This window comes from Choloepus didactylus, assembly GCF_015220235.1.
Source record: "Choloepus didactylus isolate mChoDid1 chromosome 11 unlocalized genomic scaffold, mChoDid1.pri SUPER_11_unloc3, whole genome shotgun sequence".
NCBI classification, from domain to species: Eukaryota; Metazoa; Chordata; class Mammalia; order Pilosa; family Megalonychidae; genus Choloepus; species Choloepus didactylus.
In genome coordinates, this window is record NW_023637580.1 from 1,995,201 (window position 1) to 2,011,250 (window position 16,050).

The window sequence follows — 16,050 nt, forward strand, 5'->3', positions numbered from 1 at the left end:
TTCCTGATGGCTGAGCAACAGTCTTTGCTTTATTTTAAAGTACTTTTTTTTAACTTAGTGATGTAAGGAACAACTAGAATTCAGTAAAACTTGAGGATTCATGTGGAGGATGGAGAAGAAATACTTAAGGTCTACTCTGTGCCATAAACTCAGGAAAAAATTTACACAGGGAAAAAACCTCAGATTTATCAATGCACCCTTTAGAAAAGTTCTTTTTTTGTTTTCTTAACTTTCTGAAAGCAGCTTAATGTGAATCAAAAGCAGTTCCTGAGTAACTGCAGCAAACATTGTCTTTTTAAATGTGTGTGTATGTGTGTAGACACACACACACACACACACACACACACACACCACTTAGCTCATTTTGGTTCTGCCTTAATTTATGTCCCTAGTTTTTAATCATAATTCCTTTCTTCCTTTCACTTCACAATGTGCAAGTGCTTTGAGCATCAGCTTCAACAGTTCACACGATACAGATGTTTCTTGTAACTTCTTTGTGATGAATCTGTCAGGTCAGATTTCCAGAGTCACTTCAGATCAGGGTCCTCTTAATCTCACAAAACCTGTGAAAGCCATAGACACTTCATGTTTTCTTCATCATGCATCATGTTTGCTACATGTGGAACTTGTTGTAACCTGTCTGGAGAATCTTTCATTGTGACTTACCAAATTTGTGCTTAAATACTGTCTTCAAACTTTTTTCTTGGAATGGGCAGAGCTTTGTCACTTGGAATTGTTTCAAATTACTTTTCATTTTCACTGCCTTTCATTTTAGGAATGGAGTATTAACAGGAAAGCGGGTACAGAAGTGCCATAGAAGTTCTCCAACAGCCACATACAAGTGCTTTAATTCAGATTGAATATCATTTGGCACCATCTGGTTTATGGCTTGCTGTGTCCCTTCCTGCATAAGTGCCCCTCCAGGTGACAGGGCTGTGACGGTACTACTGGCTGTGCTACTTGAGAGAACCTGGGTTAATTTGGGTGTATAAGCTTCCATTTCTTGTCTAATACTTTGAAAAGAATTAACAATGTCCTGATTCATTGTATACTGTAGTGACCGGATTGGAGTTTGGCCATGATAATACCTATCTGACTTCTTGAGGTTTAGTGCAATCATTTTTATGAAATTATTTTTTCCCAAAACTTCATATTCAATAGACTCTTGTAACTTTGCCCTTTTGACTGCTGGTTGAAAGCACTCCACATCTCTGGAATTCCCATCCCTGCTGCTGGGCTCACCATTTTACTCATTTTGTGTTTCTTGTTTCCTGAGACCTGCTGCCAAGACCATAGCACTGTGATAGGTAAATCTCTTGATGATGGCAGCATTGCTATTCTTCTTTGTGGATTTAGATGACACAAAAGAAATGCCATAACCCTCATCTAATGATTTATCTTCCAAAGCTGTCAAATCTAGTAGTGAGTTTTTCACTCCTAAGGAAATCACTGTCTTTAACCTTTTTTCATCTATTTTGGCACACAATACAAAGAAATAGTTTGACCCTGTATACAGCCAGTCCCTGAGAAAATAATGGGACTGGAAAAAAAATGTGTCCAGAATTCCTTTTCTGTCATGTTGTGGGGAACATTTTCTGCGTATTTCATTTTTCCTGCTGGCTAGGTCTTAAATATGGACTCAATGACATCAGCATTTAATTATATTTCAGACCATTACAGCCATCTGTTTAGGGCCAGACATCAGCCAGCAATGCTGCAGAAATGCCAACATCTTGCTTATGATTGGATGTGGATGAAGTATCAGTTGCATTCACATTTAAACGATTGGCCCAGAATTTCTCAGCAATGGTCACTGGACTCACAACAAGCTCTTTATAAAGCTGAAACAAAACAGGATCTTCTTGCAGCATTCTGTTTTTCTCCTCCAGTTTTTTATTTACTTTCCTCTTGAATTCTGGCAGCAGATGCTAAAGAAGGTCCTTCACTGCATCTTGTTCTTTCACTGTGTGTTTTCACTGGAAATATGGAAGTGAGTTTATGTCCTCTGTGTGCAGGACAAGCTGAAATTGTGTTTTAGCTTCTCTTTCAGGACTGATTTTCTGGCATTTAATGTCCACATACATATGGCTGATTGTAAATCTATCTTTGCCTTCAGCTGCCCAAGCAATTCTTTCTGCCATGAGGTATAGAGCTCCAGACTACTTCTTTTGATGCACCTTCTTTACAATCAGCAAAACTTCAGTTGAAATTGTCATATCAAGAAGATGCAGCAGGAGCTATGGCCTTGGGAAGAGAGTAATTTACCAGGCTGGGTCAGGTCGAGCACTACCACACTTCTCAGAGCTGCTTTCAGAAATCCAGTGGCTGCCAACATCACCATTGCCTCTGTTATTGGGGGGTCTCCCATCCACCGCTGACAGCAAGGACTCCTAGGGCATGTGACAGGAGGTACAAAGGTGGGTCTGCAGGGCACGTGACCTGACGGTGCAGCTGCCAGGACACCTTCCACTAGTCCCTCCCCTCCCACAACAGTTCCCACTTGTTTCCTTTCCTCTTGCCCTCTCCCAGTAGTGAAGAACCCCGGGGTACTGGCTGGCCTGTCATTTTAGCTGAAAACTCCTCTGGTCCCAGCCAACGTGTCTTCAGTCAGCCATAGCATGCTCACTGCAGGCCACAGAGAGTATAATTGCAACCATAGCCTGAGGGGGAAAGACCACATGCTAGCTTAGATAATATCTTAATATGATATAATATATTGAACAGAATATCTGATGCTCCATGTCAATCCAACAGCGAAAGAGTAAACTAAATACCCATAGAACAAATAAATCTCAAACCTAATTTCAAAAAATTATTTCAAGATGAATCATTATATCTAAAACCAAGAGCTAGAACCATAAAACTTCTCAAAAAATATGAAAGTATATTCACACACACATAAAAATGTGATACACAAAGGTTTCTTCTTTTGCTACTCTCCTAAAACATACGGTAGAGCTTTTCTGTTTGTTTTTGTTTTTTTGTGTTTTGTGTGTGTGTGTGTGTGTGTGTGTGTGTGTGTGTGTTTAACCTTTCCTTTTTGTTAGAAACATGTTACAAAATCATCTGAGCCTCATGTCTGCTGGAGTGGAATAGTTTGATTATCTATCCAATTCCTTTAAAAGCGATTGGCTCACACATTTTTGTTTTCCATTTCATCTTGATTATATTTTGTGTTTTTTAATTTTAGAAAAATGTTATTCATTTATTTGGTTTTAAGTTCTTTGGCAAAAATTGTTGAACAAATTCTCCTAGGATTTTTAAGAAATACACACTCTGAACTTTTATAGCAATTTACTTTTAAATTGTATGTGTGTGCGTATGTGCCAGTATAGTCTATATTTTCTCTAAATGCCTCATAAGTTTTACTAGAGGCCTAATTCCATTGTTAACATTTAACAAGAACTATATTTTAACAATATTTACCCCATTTACTATTTTCTATTTTTTTAAATTTTATTCTTATCCCCATCATTTTAATTTTAAAATATTCATCTTTAAATGCTTAGTAAATTGTGATTTCCTTCTCAAAATATGAATTTTTTAGTATTGTATTTTAGTTTTGAAGACCTTAACACATTTCTTTTAAGTTTTTATAGATTTTAATTACACTGCTAATCAGAAGATGTCTGCATTTATCAATTACTTGAAATTTGCTGCTTTTTATTCATGACTTTTTATTTTCAAATTTTGCATTTTATCTGTGAGGTTGAAAAGATTTTAAATTTACTATGTTTATTATATATGTATGTGTGTTTTCTAAGATTATTATTTTTGGTTCAATACATTTAACAATATTTTCAGCTTAATCTGCCAAATTGTTTTATTGCCACAGTGAATTTATTGTATCCAATTTAATTATTTAGGATTTTAAAAATATGTTCTCCTAGAACCATTAGGCAAGAAAAATAAATAAAAGTGATCCAAATTGGAAAGGAAGAAGTAGAATTATCTGTTTGCATAGTATATGATCTTAAATATAAAAAATTCTAAGGATCTACAAGAAAATCATTAGAGCTAATAAATGAATTCAGCAAAGTGGTGTGGTAGAAGAACAACACACAAAAATGAATTTATTACTACACACTAGCAAAAAACAATCCAAAGAGGGGAGTAAAGGAAAAACATCCAATTACAAGAGCATCTAAAAGAATAAAATATCTTGAAATAAACATAAAAATATAGAAAATACTTCATGCTGAAAACTACAAAATACTGATGAAAGACAAACTAACTAAATGGCAAGATATGGACTCATGGATTGGAACAGTTAATGTTGATAATATGTCAATATTACTCAAAGTAATAAGCAAAGTCAATGCAATATCTATCAAATTTCCAGCATTTTATACACACACACACACACACACACACACACACACACATATATATATATATATATATATATTTCAGAAATTGGTAAACAGATCCTGAAATTCATTTGAAACTGCAAGGGGCAATGAATAGCCCTAATAGTTTTGAAAAAGATTAGGGTTGGACTCACACTTCTTGATTTCAAATTATTTTAGAAAGCAACAGTAAACAAAACTGTGATACTGGCATAAAGCTATACAAATAAATCAACTGAATGGAATGCAAAGTCCAGATATAGACCCACATATCTAGGGCTAATTGACAAAGGAAGTAAATACCTGTATAGGTAATGAATAGCCTCATAAACAAATGGTATTTTGGAAACTGGATATCCATATGCAGAAGAACGAAGGTAGACCCCCACCTCAAAAAATATCCAAAAATCAACTCAAAATATATGAAGGACTTAAATATAAGAGCTAAAACTATAAAACCCTTAAAAGATAATATAAGGGCTCATCTTCATGACCCAGGATTCTGCAACTGATTCTTACAAATGACTCCAAAAGTAGAAGCAACAGAATAAACAGTGGATAAATGCAATTTAATGAAAATTTAAAACTTCTATGCATAGAAAGGACATTGTCAAGAAAGTGAAGAAACAACTTACACAGTAGGAGGAAATAGTTTCAAACCATACTTCAGTTAAGGGCTTACTTTCCAGAGTATATAAAGAACTTTTACAATGCAACAACAAAAAAACGAACAATCCAATTTAAAAATGGGCAAAAGCTTGAATATACATTTCTTCAAAGATAGTTTACAAATGTCCAATAAACACATGAAAAGATGCTCAACATTATTAATCAGAAAATGCAAATTAAAACCACAAGATATCACTTCACACCCACATTGATAATTACTAAAAAATGGAAACCGTAATGTAAACCATAGATTATAGTTATTATTACAATTATAAAAATATTATTTCATCAACTGTAATATATAACACACTAATACAAGATGTCAGTAATAGGGCAGTGTATGGGAACTCTGTATTTTATGAATGATTTTCCTATAAACCTGTAACTTCTTTAATAAAAAATTGATCAAAAATGAAAAATAAGCTTTAGAGAGGATGCAGAGAAATTGGTACCCTAGAACATTGTTAATGGGAATGTACATAGTGCAGCATCTGCAGAAATCAGAATGGTGATTCCTCAAAAGCTGAATGTAGAATTATTAATTGTTCCAGAAATCCCACTTCTAGGTATATATCCAAACAGGTTTACATAGAGATTTTTGTATACCTACACTTATAGCAACATTATTCACAATAGTCAAAAGCTAGAAAGAACATGAATGTCTCTCAGTAAATGAACAGTTAAACAAAATGTGATGCATACACACAATGATTATTTTTGGCCATGAAAAAGAAATGAAGTTATGAGACATGCTGCAACATGGAATAACCTTGAAAATATTATGCTCAATGAAATAGCCCGTCACATAAGGACAAAAATTGTGTATCACTTAAATGAATAGAAGGAGCACATTCACAGTAACTGAAAAAAATTATAGGTTATTGGGGGAGGAGGATGTGGGATGGGGAGGGGGAAAGGGGAGTGTTTGTAAATATCTAAAAATAAATAAAAACGTGGCTGAAACATAATGGGGGCAGATTAGGGGTATAAAAATATACCAGCCAGTCTACAAGAATCTTCTGCAAGCACTGATCCATGATGGATAAAGAGAGATTCCCCCAAGATTCCCAGGTGAAATGGGAAATAAATACTCATACTAGTTTTGGAAGAGACGGTTGGGTGGGTAAGGGCAGCACTATAGAGCATAGTAAAGCTGTCATCTCCACACCATATAATCATTTCCATATTATCTATATGCAAATGCTCATATATTCTACCTACCATTGGATCCACAGAAACATATTTGTGGCCAGGAGCCCAGGGACTGGGCTGCTATTCAATAGGAATAACCATCTTTCCACATGACAAGTACCTGAATATAACAAGTACACTGCTTTAGTTTCCTGTCTGCAAAAGCAAATACCATAATATGTGTAGTCTTAACAGCAGGAATTTTTTTTTGCTTACTGCTTCAGAGGCCGGAAGGCTTGTTTCCCTCTGGGGTACATATCATTTGGCTGGTCAGAAACTGGTAATTGGGTTTCTTTGGCTTTTCCACACATGGCAATGCACATGGCCATTTCTTCCCATTTCTGTTCGGGTTTCTGCTGACTTCCAGCTTCTGGTGCTCCTCATGGCTTCTTGTCCTCTGTCCAATTTCTTTTGCTGATGAGGACTTCAGTCACATTGGATTAAGGGCCACCCTTAACTAATAACATTTCAAAGTTCCTATTCAAAAATGAATTCACAACAACAGGACCAGGGATTGGAACCTGAACATGACTTTGTAGAGGACATGATTCAATCACCACGCATATAGTAAATAATAATAATAATAATATGAATAATAATAAATATAAACTATAAATCCAAGTTGAATCACAAGATTCGTAAATAGTTTATTTCAGAGAAAGAACTGCTAAAGCATTTTAGGAGCACTAACTTTTATAATTTTAAAAGTAATGTTACCTGACAAAAATAATCTGAAGTTATGTTAGTTGCTCATAAATTCTTGATTGTTATACATTATATGTTATATACCCCTGTTGGATTATTTTCCTGGTGTCTTTTATACCTATTTTTCCATGTATCAATATGATACAATGGTTGTTTTTAATGGGAATATTTGTAACATATTTCCCCTGTTTCTTCCAGCATAGTTTGTTTCTGTTTAATACCTTTTTGCTCCATTTCCTTTTTATATTCCTCTATAGTTGAATGATTTTTCATGTATTCTTTCAGCTGATATTTTCTAATACTGTAGTACTTTTAATTATTCTCTACATAAACCAATTTTGTCATAAAATAACACAAGACAGGTATCTGCTTAGCATTTTATTTACAGTTGCAAAAATCCACTGAACGATCATTGTTAGGAAATATGAGGCTATATTTAGATATAGAATATAGGTATTATTATTTTCAGTCATTAAAACAATTTAAGATAATTTGTATCCATTTCCATATTCACAATTTTTTTTGCATCCCACAGGCCTGTCCTCTAAATTCATATTTCTCTTTAGTGAAGTTAGAGTCTTCTTATTTTCTTTAATGAGAATCTGTGGATGTAAAACTCTTTCAATATTTTTATGGACAGAAAATGTGTTTTTTTAAACAGCATTCTAGATGCTCATATACATGGATACTATTTTCCCTCAGTAATTGGAATGGGATGATGTATTTTATAGCTGCCATTTCATATTATTTAATTTGTCTCTTTCCTCCTACAGTTTTTTTAATCTTTTATTGTTTCACCTCTTTCTCTGGAATAAGCTTTATTTATTTTCATTTTATTTAAGTTCAGGAAATATTTTATTTAAACTCTACATTGTGTTTTTACCTTATAAAACATTCAGGTATTAACTGTCAGAAAACGTACACATTTCATGATAGTTAAGCAAACATATATATCGCCTACTATATTGTCGGGATCCAATAGGCAAACCTAACACTCATATTTTCTCTGATGTAGCCTGATCAATCCAACAGATAGCTGAGTAGTTAGGAAAAATACTCAATATAATTGTTAGCTGGAAAATGCTTAGTATAGTGTTTGGTAGCTAGAAATATTTATTATAATCATTTCACTCAAACAGCTTTGTTCATTTCAAGCCTAAAAGTCTTTGTTGCCATAGTTTGTTATTATTAACCTTAAATGTTTACTCTCTGTTCCTGGTTACATTAATGAAACCTTCCAGCTCTGTTTTCAGGGATAAAGATAACATCCAAAGCAGGAAGTAAACACCATTTGGTTCAATATCAGCAGCTTCCTCCCTGCAGAAGGACAGGATCAAAGCCTGGATGAGGGGAGGCCCTTTAAGATATAACAGGATATGCCAACCAAACAGCTTTTCCTCCATTCTTTTCTTTCTTCCTTTTTCATTTTTCTTCTTCTTTCTTCTGGATATTGGCCATTCTTTGTTTAGGATAAAAAAAAGCCCAATTCACCCTTCTCTCTCCAACTGGTCTTGGAAAATTATCTCCTTCAATTCCTTACATGTGCACCTGTAATAAAGCTCACCTTCTCATCAAAACAAAGAGACTTTTTTCTCTAATGCAGGATCAGGCAGGCCTAAATATTGAAGACTGTGTTTTCTGCCAGTATCACAAATACTTAAGTGAATCTTCATATATGTGTTTATTATAATTGATTATTCAACTTGTGCCTTCTAAAGAGATTCCTGTCCCATAGTGAGAATGTCCTATGAAACACTGTCTGTGCCAGTTTGAATATATTATGTCCCCCAAAATGCCATTATCTTTGATGCAATCTTGTGTGGATAGACATATCAGTGTTGATTAGATTGTAATTCCTTGATTGAGTGTTTCCATGGAGATGGACCCCCCAGCTATAGATGATAACACTGATTGTGTAATTTCCATGGAGGCATGGCCCCACCCTTTCAGCATGGGCCTTGATTAGTTCACTGGAGCCCTATAAAAGTTCAGACAGAAGAGGGGAGCTTTCTATAGCCAAGAGGGACACTTTGAAGAATACACAGAAACTGAGAGAGTACCTGCAGATGAGAGACAGTTTGAAGATAGCTGTTGAAAGCAGATTCCTGCTCCAGAGAAGCTAAGAGGGGACAAATACACAAAGAACAACTGAAAGTGACATTTTGAAGAGGAGCTGCAGGCTAGAGAGGAATGTCCTGGAAGAAAGCCATTTTGAAACCAGAACTTGGAGTAGATGCCAGCTACATGCCTTCTCAGCTAACAGAGGTTTTCCAAACACCATTGGCCATCCTCCAGTGAACATACCTGATTGCTGATGTGTTACCTTGGACACTTTATGGCCTTAAGACTGTAATTGTGTAACCAAATAAACCCCATTTTATGAAAGCCAATCCATCTCTGGTGTTTTGCATTCTGGCAGCATAAGCAAACTACAGCACTGTCAATAAAAAATCTGGTAAAATAAATGAAAAAGGAGTTCTAGTAAAATATTTCAGGATAACATCTTGAATTCACAAATCAAAAATATACATATTTCCATTTAGTAAAAATATCTGATATAGGATGAAATGTGAACTTTTATACAAAGATTAACACCTTCAAAAGATTCCTAAATGTTTCCACTTATGAATTATCTTATTCAATGAAATATCATTTCTGGGTAAAATATTTCCCATATTTGTTCCCTGTATGTCAATAGGCTAAAGATTTCTGAGCCTTCAGCAAGTTGATAGAGATTTCTCCTCAGTGTGATTTCTTTGATGTTTCATGAAGTTAGTATTCTCATGAATGTTTCTCCCGTATTCATCATATTCATAGGGTTTCTCCTTAGTGTGTTTTCCCCAATGACTTGTGAAGAATGATTCCTGATGGAAGGTTTTACTAGGTTGATTACATTCTTAAGAGTTCTCTCCTTTGCATGTCCTCTGATGTTCTCTGAGTTTTTACTTCAGTGAAGATTTTCCACATTGATTATATTAAGTTTTTTTCCTATCTTCTTTGAGTTCTCTTATGATCAATGAAGCTTGGCATCTGAGATGAGGTTTTCTCAAATTCATTTTACTTTTAGGGCTTCTCCCTGTTAACTAGCAAGGGTTCACTGCCTGACATGCACACAAGTCAATGTCATGACATTGTGATTTTAAGAAAAGAAAGAACTTTAATTCAAGCTCCACTGGTCTAGAAGCCCTGGAAAACTGACAACAGCCAATGGGGGTGAGCATTTGGTTACAGGTTACAAAAGAGTTGGAAACCATGCAGTTAAATAAAAAGTAAAGGAATGGAAAGAAGCAAAACAAAGTGTAAGTGAGGGACAAGGAAGGCATCTGGTTACAGCAATGTTATAAATCCTTCAGTTAACATAAATTACAATAAGAAGTAAATCAGCTGTAGTCAGCAGTAACAATATCTCCACACACTGGTTTGCCTTCATTCCCAGTTATATTCTTGAGTTACTGTGAGAGCTGACCTATGACCAACAGTTATTAAAATCATAGGATTTCTCCCCCGTGTGTGAGGGCTGAATATATTTGAAGGCTTATCTATATTCTGTGCATTCATAGGGTTTCTTCCCTCCACGCATCCTCTGTTGTAAATTGAGAGATAATTTGTGGCTGAAGATATTCCCACATATACTGTATTATAGAGTTTTCTCCTATATTTGTTTTCTAGTGGAAGGTTTGGCTTCTTGCAATGAGCCTCTATATTGATTATTTTCAATTGTTTTTATTTGCTGAGTGAAAATTTGCTTCTTGAGGAATACTTCACATATTCATCACATTCCAAAGTCCTTTAACTCTTTATGAGTGAGTGGGTAGTGAAATCTTGCTGAATATATTCTTATACTCATTACAATCAGAGTTTCTCACCCATGTATACTCTATTGTGTTTTATTAGAGCGTCTTTCCAACAGACCTCCTCCCACATTCACTAAATCATAGTGAGTCTCCTTTGAGTGAATTCCCTGATGCTGATATAACAGAAAAGTGTTTCATGTATTTCATACATTCATTATATGCACAAGGTTTCTCTCTTTATTGGTAAAGAAGACTTCCTCCTCCTAAAAGGCTTTCCTACATTCATTATATTCAAAAAGTTGTTCCAATGTCTGAAAATCTTTATGCTGAGGTAGATATTTTTAAACTTTTTATTATAGTAATAAAGATACAACACATTTCCCATTTTAACCATTTTCAAGGGTAAAATTCAGTGATGTTAGTCATATTCAAAATATTGGTGTTACCATTGCTACCATCCATTACCCCCATTTTTTAATCACATCCATCAGATACTCTGTATCCATTAAATAATAATCCCCTCCTACCAACCCCTGATAACCTGTAATATGCTCTCTCTGAAATTTGCTTATTCTGAGTATTTCATATAAGCAAGACCATATAATATTTTGTCTGGTCTTTTTGTGTCTGGCTTTTTTAACTCAAAATGATATCTTCCAGGTTGTCATGTTCTATTGACTTTCTCCTTTTACCATATACAAACAGTTTCTCTCTGGAATAAGGATTCTTATGCTATGTACAGGGGTCCTATTTTGTTATTGATGAAATAAAATTTTCACTAATGCTGGTCATGTTTTTCCTGGTTCTTTTCAATAAAGTTGTGCACTTTGCAGCATTCTGTCTCTTTGCCATTAAGGGTTGAAAATGAAAAGTTCTGAATTTGTTTATTATCTTCAATGATGCTCTACCCACATTGTCATCATTGTTGTTTTATTCCATACACTAAACACTTGCTTCATGTCCTTAGCACAAGGTATAACAGCTCTGTGGGAAATCCCACTTGGAAAACCATCTTCCAAAATCCATGGCTCTTCTCCTTGTTCCAACTTGATGACTACCTTTGGCTCAGTAATGCAATATCCTCCTTGGACAAGGTTGCCATAGCTCTCCAGCATCTTATCCCTCTACAAGGTTGAGTAAGGCTCAGTTGCTTCCAATTCCCAGAGTGAAGCAACAATCCTATCCCTGAATAGCAATGACTCCTGAATCTCTTTACTTTCTATAGCTCTAGAAAATGTACAGAACTATGAGTGTTACTCTGTCTTCTGAAACTTGGCTCAAACGTCCTTCCTATTGTGTTACATTTTGGAGTGGCTTTCTGATGCATCTCAAATTGCTTGTGGCCATGGAATCAAGGGCCTGCTCTTTGTTGGCCTCTTCCTCCTTCAGTCTGAAGCCTCTGTATGGAGTCTCAGTTCAGGTGGCTAATTTTCCTGGTGGGTTTCCTTTTCCTAAGGTTCCCTGCTTATCTCACAAGAGCTTCTCCATTTCCTAGGAATCAGAACCTGGTCTAATTAATTGCCAGGCCCTTGGCTGCATAGCTCACACTTGCTGACTCTTCCTAGTGCAGAAAAACACACAGGCTCATACTGACACCAAGAAAGTACCACCTACCCCACCTCCACTGCCCTCACATAGCAAGCTGGCTACTTAGTGTAGATTTATTGCAAGACTTTAATTAAATTTACTCCTCATCTTTAATATTTAAAAATGCTATTATAAATGGAATTTTAAAATTTCATTTCTGAATGTTTGTCCCTAATTGATATGCAATTAATGTTTTGTACATTGATCATCTATCCTGCAAAATTTCCAAATCCACTTATTCTGTGTTGTAATTTTTGTAGTTTTATTGATTGCGTGACAATTTCTATTCTTTGTTATTTGAAGGTCTACTTTTCCCTTTGTTACATTTAGGCCTTTACTTTTATTTTGTATTTTCTTTCACTTTACCACTAGAAAGGACCTACAATACAATATTGAAGATAAATGATGAATTGCATACATTTGTTCTCAATCTTAGGAAGAAGATGCTCAGTTTTTCATTGTGAAGTTGTAGATTTTTCATAGACAGCCTTTGTCAGATTGAGGGAGCTACCTTTTATTCCTAGTTCACTGAAAGTTTTTGTCATGAATGGGTATTGTATTTGTATGTATTCATCTGAGCATATGTCCTCCCTCTTCTGTTCTGATAACTTGATGAATTGTAATTATTCACTGAAGATATGAACCATGTTGCATGCATCTATAACCCTCAATTGATCATATTTTTAAATAAATTGCTAAATTCTGTTTGCTAACATTTTGCTAAAGATATCTGGACATATATATGAGGGATGTTGGTGTGTAAATTTTATTATTTTAATGACTGACCAGATTTGATATCAGGGATGCTAGCCTCTTTCTTCTCTGGTATTGGTAATCTGTGCTATCTCTTTTTTGATATCTCTTTTTTTATCTTTTCATAAATACTTTTTCACAAACTATTTATTTGTGTTTTATTAATTTTAAAAACTACTTGTTGGCTTGCTTTTTTCCTTATGCTTTGACCTTTTCCTTTAAAATCTGTTTGACTTTATCTCATCCTTTTTATCCCCTATTTGTATTTATTGGGTTGTGTTGCTCTCTATTTTTCCCACTTCTTAAAGTGAGAGTATGCATTATGGATTTTATGTATTTCTTCTATTCTAATATAAACACTTAAATTTATAATTTTCCTATAAGACCTGCATCCTGCACATTTAGGTGTGTTGCATTTTTCTTTTAACTCAGTTGCAATTTTCTCTAATTTCACTTTCAATTTATTACTTGACCCATCCCAGATTTAGCAGCATACTATTTAGTTTTTAACTTGGAGGGGGTGATTTTCTAGGTATCCCTTTTTGTTGCTTTCTAATTTAATTCCAAATAGCATGTATAAATGAAAAAAACATGCACATTTTCTTTTCTTTTAATTTGATACAATTTTAGGTTCAGAGGAAGTTGCAAAGATGGAAAGTAAAGGTCTGTTTTACCCTGCACACAAAAATTTCATCTATAAAACTGTAATGCAATGTCAAAATCAAAAGAATAACATGGTACAAGGTATATGTATTGTTCATTATCACTTGTGTGGATTCATATAATGACCACAACAATCAAGATAGAGAACTGGTAAAAATCTCCCTGATGCTACCCCTTGATGGTTACACACCATATACAGAATCCCTAATCTCTGATAGCCACTAATTTGTTCTCCATCTCCATAATTTGAGGATTTTATATAAAGGAATCATCATATGTGACCTCCATTTTTCACTCAGTGGGGTGCCCTTGAGATTATCTAGGCTGTTGCATGTTTCAGTGATTTGTTCCTAGCAAGTACTATTCCATGGTATGGATATATGACAGTTTCTTTATTCCCCTGTTGTAGGATGTTTTGGTTGTTTTCAGTTTTAGACTATTACAAATAGAACTGATATGAAGAATTATGTTTTATTTTTCCTGTTGTCTTTTGTGAGCACTTTCTATATTTTATATATTTAGAAATAAGTCCTTTATCAGATTTGTGGTTTGCAAATATTTTCCCCCAGTCTGTAGCATATCCTTTCACCCTCTTAAAAGGGTCTTTAACAGAGTAAAGTTACCTCTTTTATACTCTGATGAAGTCCAACATGTCATATTGTTTCTTTATTGATCATGCTTTTATATTAGACCTAAGAACTCTTCCTAAACTAGTAGTTACTCAAGGGCTTGCCAACATTTTCTTCTAAAAGTTGAATAATCTTATTGTGCTTGTTTGGAAGTGTTGGATATGTTATGTACCCCACAAAAAGGCCATGTTCTTTTTTGTGTGTTTTTTATTAAGATTTATTCACACACCATACAATCATCCAAAGTACACTATCAGTTGATCATATTACCATCATATAGTTCATTCACCATCCTAATCTATTTTCTGAACATTTTCCTTTTACCAGAAAAAATGAAAATAAGAATAAAAAATAAGAGTAAAAAGAAGAACATCCAAATCATCCCCCACCCTATTTTTCCTTCAGTTCTTTATCCCCATTTTTCTACCTATCCATCCATACACTGGATAAAGGGGAGTGTGATCCACAAGGCTTTCACAATCACATTGTCACCCCTTGTAAGCTACATTGTTAGGCAATCATCTTCAAGATTCAAGGCAACAGGGTTGCAGTTTGATAGTTTTAGGTATTTACAACTAGCTATTCCAATTCATTAAAACCTAAAAACAAGTTATCTATATAGTGCATAACAGTGTATACCAGAGTGACCTCCTGTATCCATTTGGAACTCTCAGCCACTGAAACTTTATCTCATTTTGTTTCACATCCCCCTTTCAGTCAAGAAGTTGTTCTCCATCCTATGATGTCGGGTCCAGATTCATCCCTGGGAGTCATATTCTGCATTGCCAAGGAGATTTACACCCCTAGGTGTCAGATCCAACATAGGGAGGAGGGCAGTGATTTCACCCACCAAGTTGGCTTAGATTTTTCAGTGTTCACATTAGTGGTAATACACAATATTTCTCTTTCTGTGCCTGGTTTATTTTACTCAGCATTATGTCTTCAAGGTTCACCCATGCTGTCATATGTTTCAGGACATCATTCCTTCTTACTGGCATGTAGTATTCCATTGTGTATATATATATATCACATTTTATTTATCCACTTATCTACTGAAGGATATTTGGGTTGTTTCCATCTCTTGGCAATTGTGAATATTGCTGCTAGGAACACTGGTGTGCAGATATGTGTTCATGTCACTATTTTCAGATCTTCCAGGCATATACCAAGAAGTGCAATTGCTGGATCAAAGGATAACTCTGTATTTGTTTTCTAAGGAACCGACTGTCTTCCAGAGTGGTTGAACAATTATACAGTCCCACCAACAATGAACAAGAATTCAAATTTCTTCATATCCTCTCCAGCATTTGTAGTTACCTGTTCGTTTAATGGCAGCCATTTTAATTCGTGTGAGATGATATCTCATTGTGGTCTTAATTTGCATCTCCCTAATAGCTAGTGAAGCTGAGCATTTTTTCATGTGCTTTTTGGCCATTTGTATTTCCTCTTCAGAGAACTGTCTTTTCATATCTTTTGCCCATTTTATAATTGGGCTTTCTGTACTGTTGTTGTTGAGTTGTAGGGTTTCTTTATATATGCAAAATATCAGTCCTTTGTCAGATGAATGGTTTCCAAATAATTTTTCCCATTGAATTGTCTGTGTTTTCACCTTTTTGACAAGTTTCTTTGAGGTACAGAAACTTCTGAGTTTGAAGAGTTCCCATATATCTATTTTTTCTTTTGTTGCTTGTGCTTTGGTGTAAGGTCTAG

The 16,050-nt window shown here is 34.9% G+C and overlaps 1 pseudogene; it reads right to left on the minus strand.

Moving 5' to 3' along the window:
• Positions 1 to 583: 583 nt before the first annotated feature.
• Positions 584 to 2,225, minus strand: LOC119524672 (annotated as a pseudogene).
• Between the last annotated feature and the right edge of the window lie 13,825 nt (positions 2,226 to 16,050).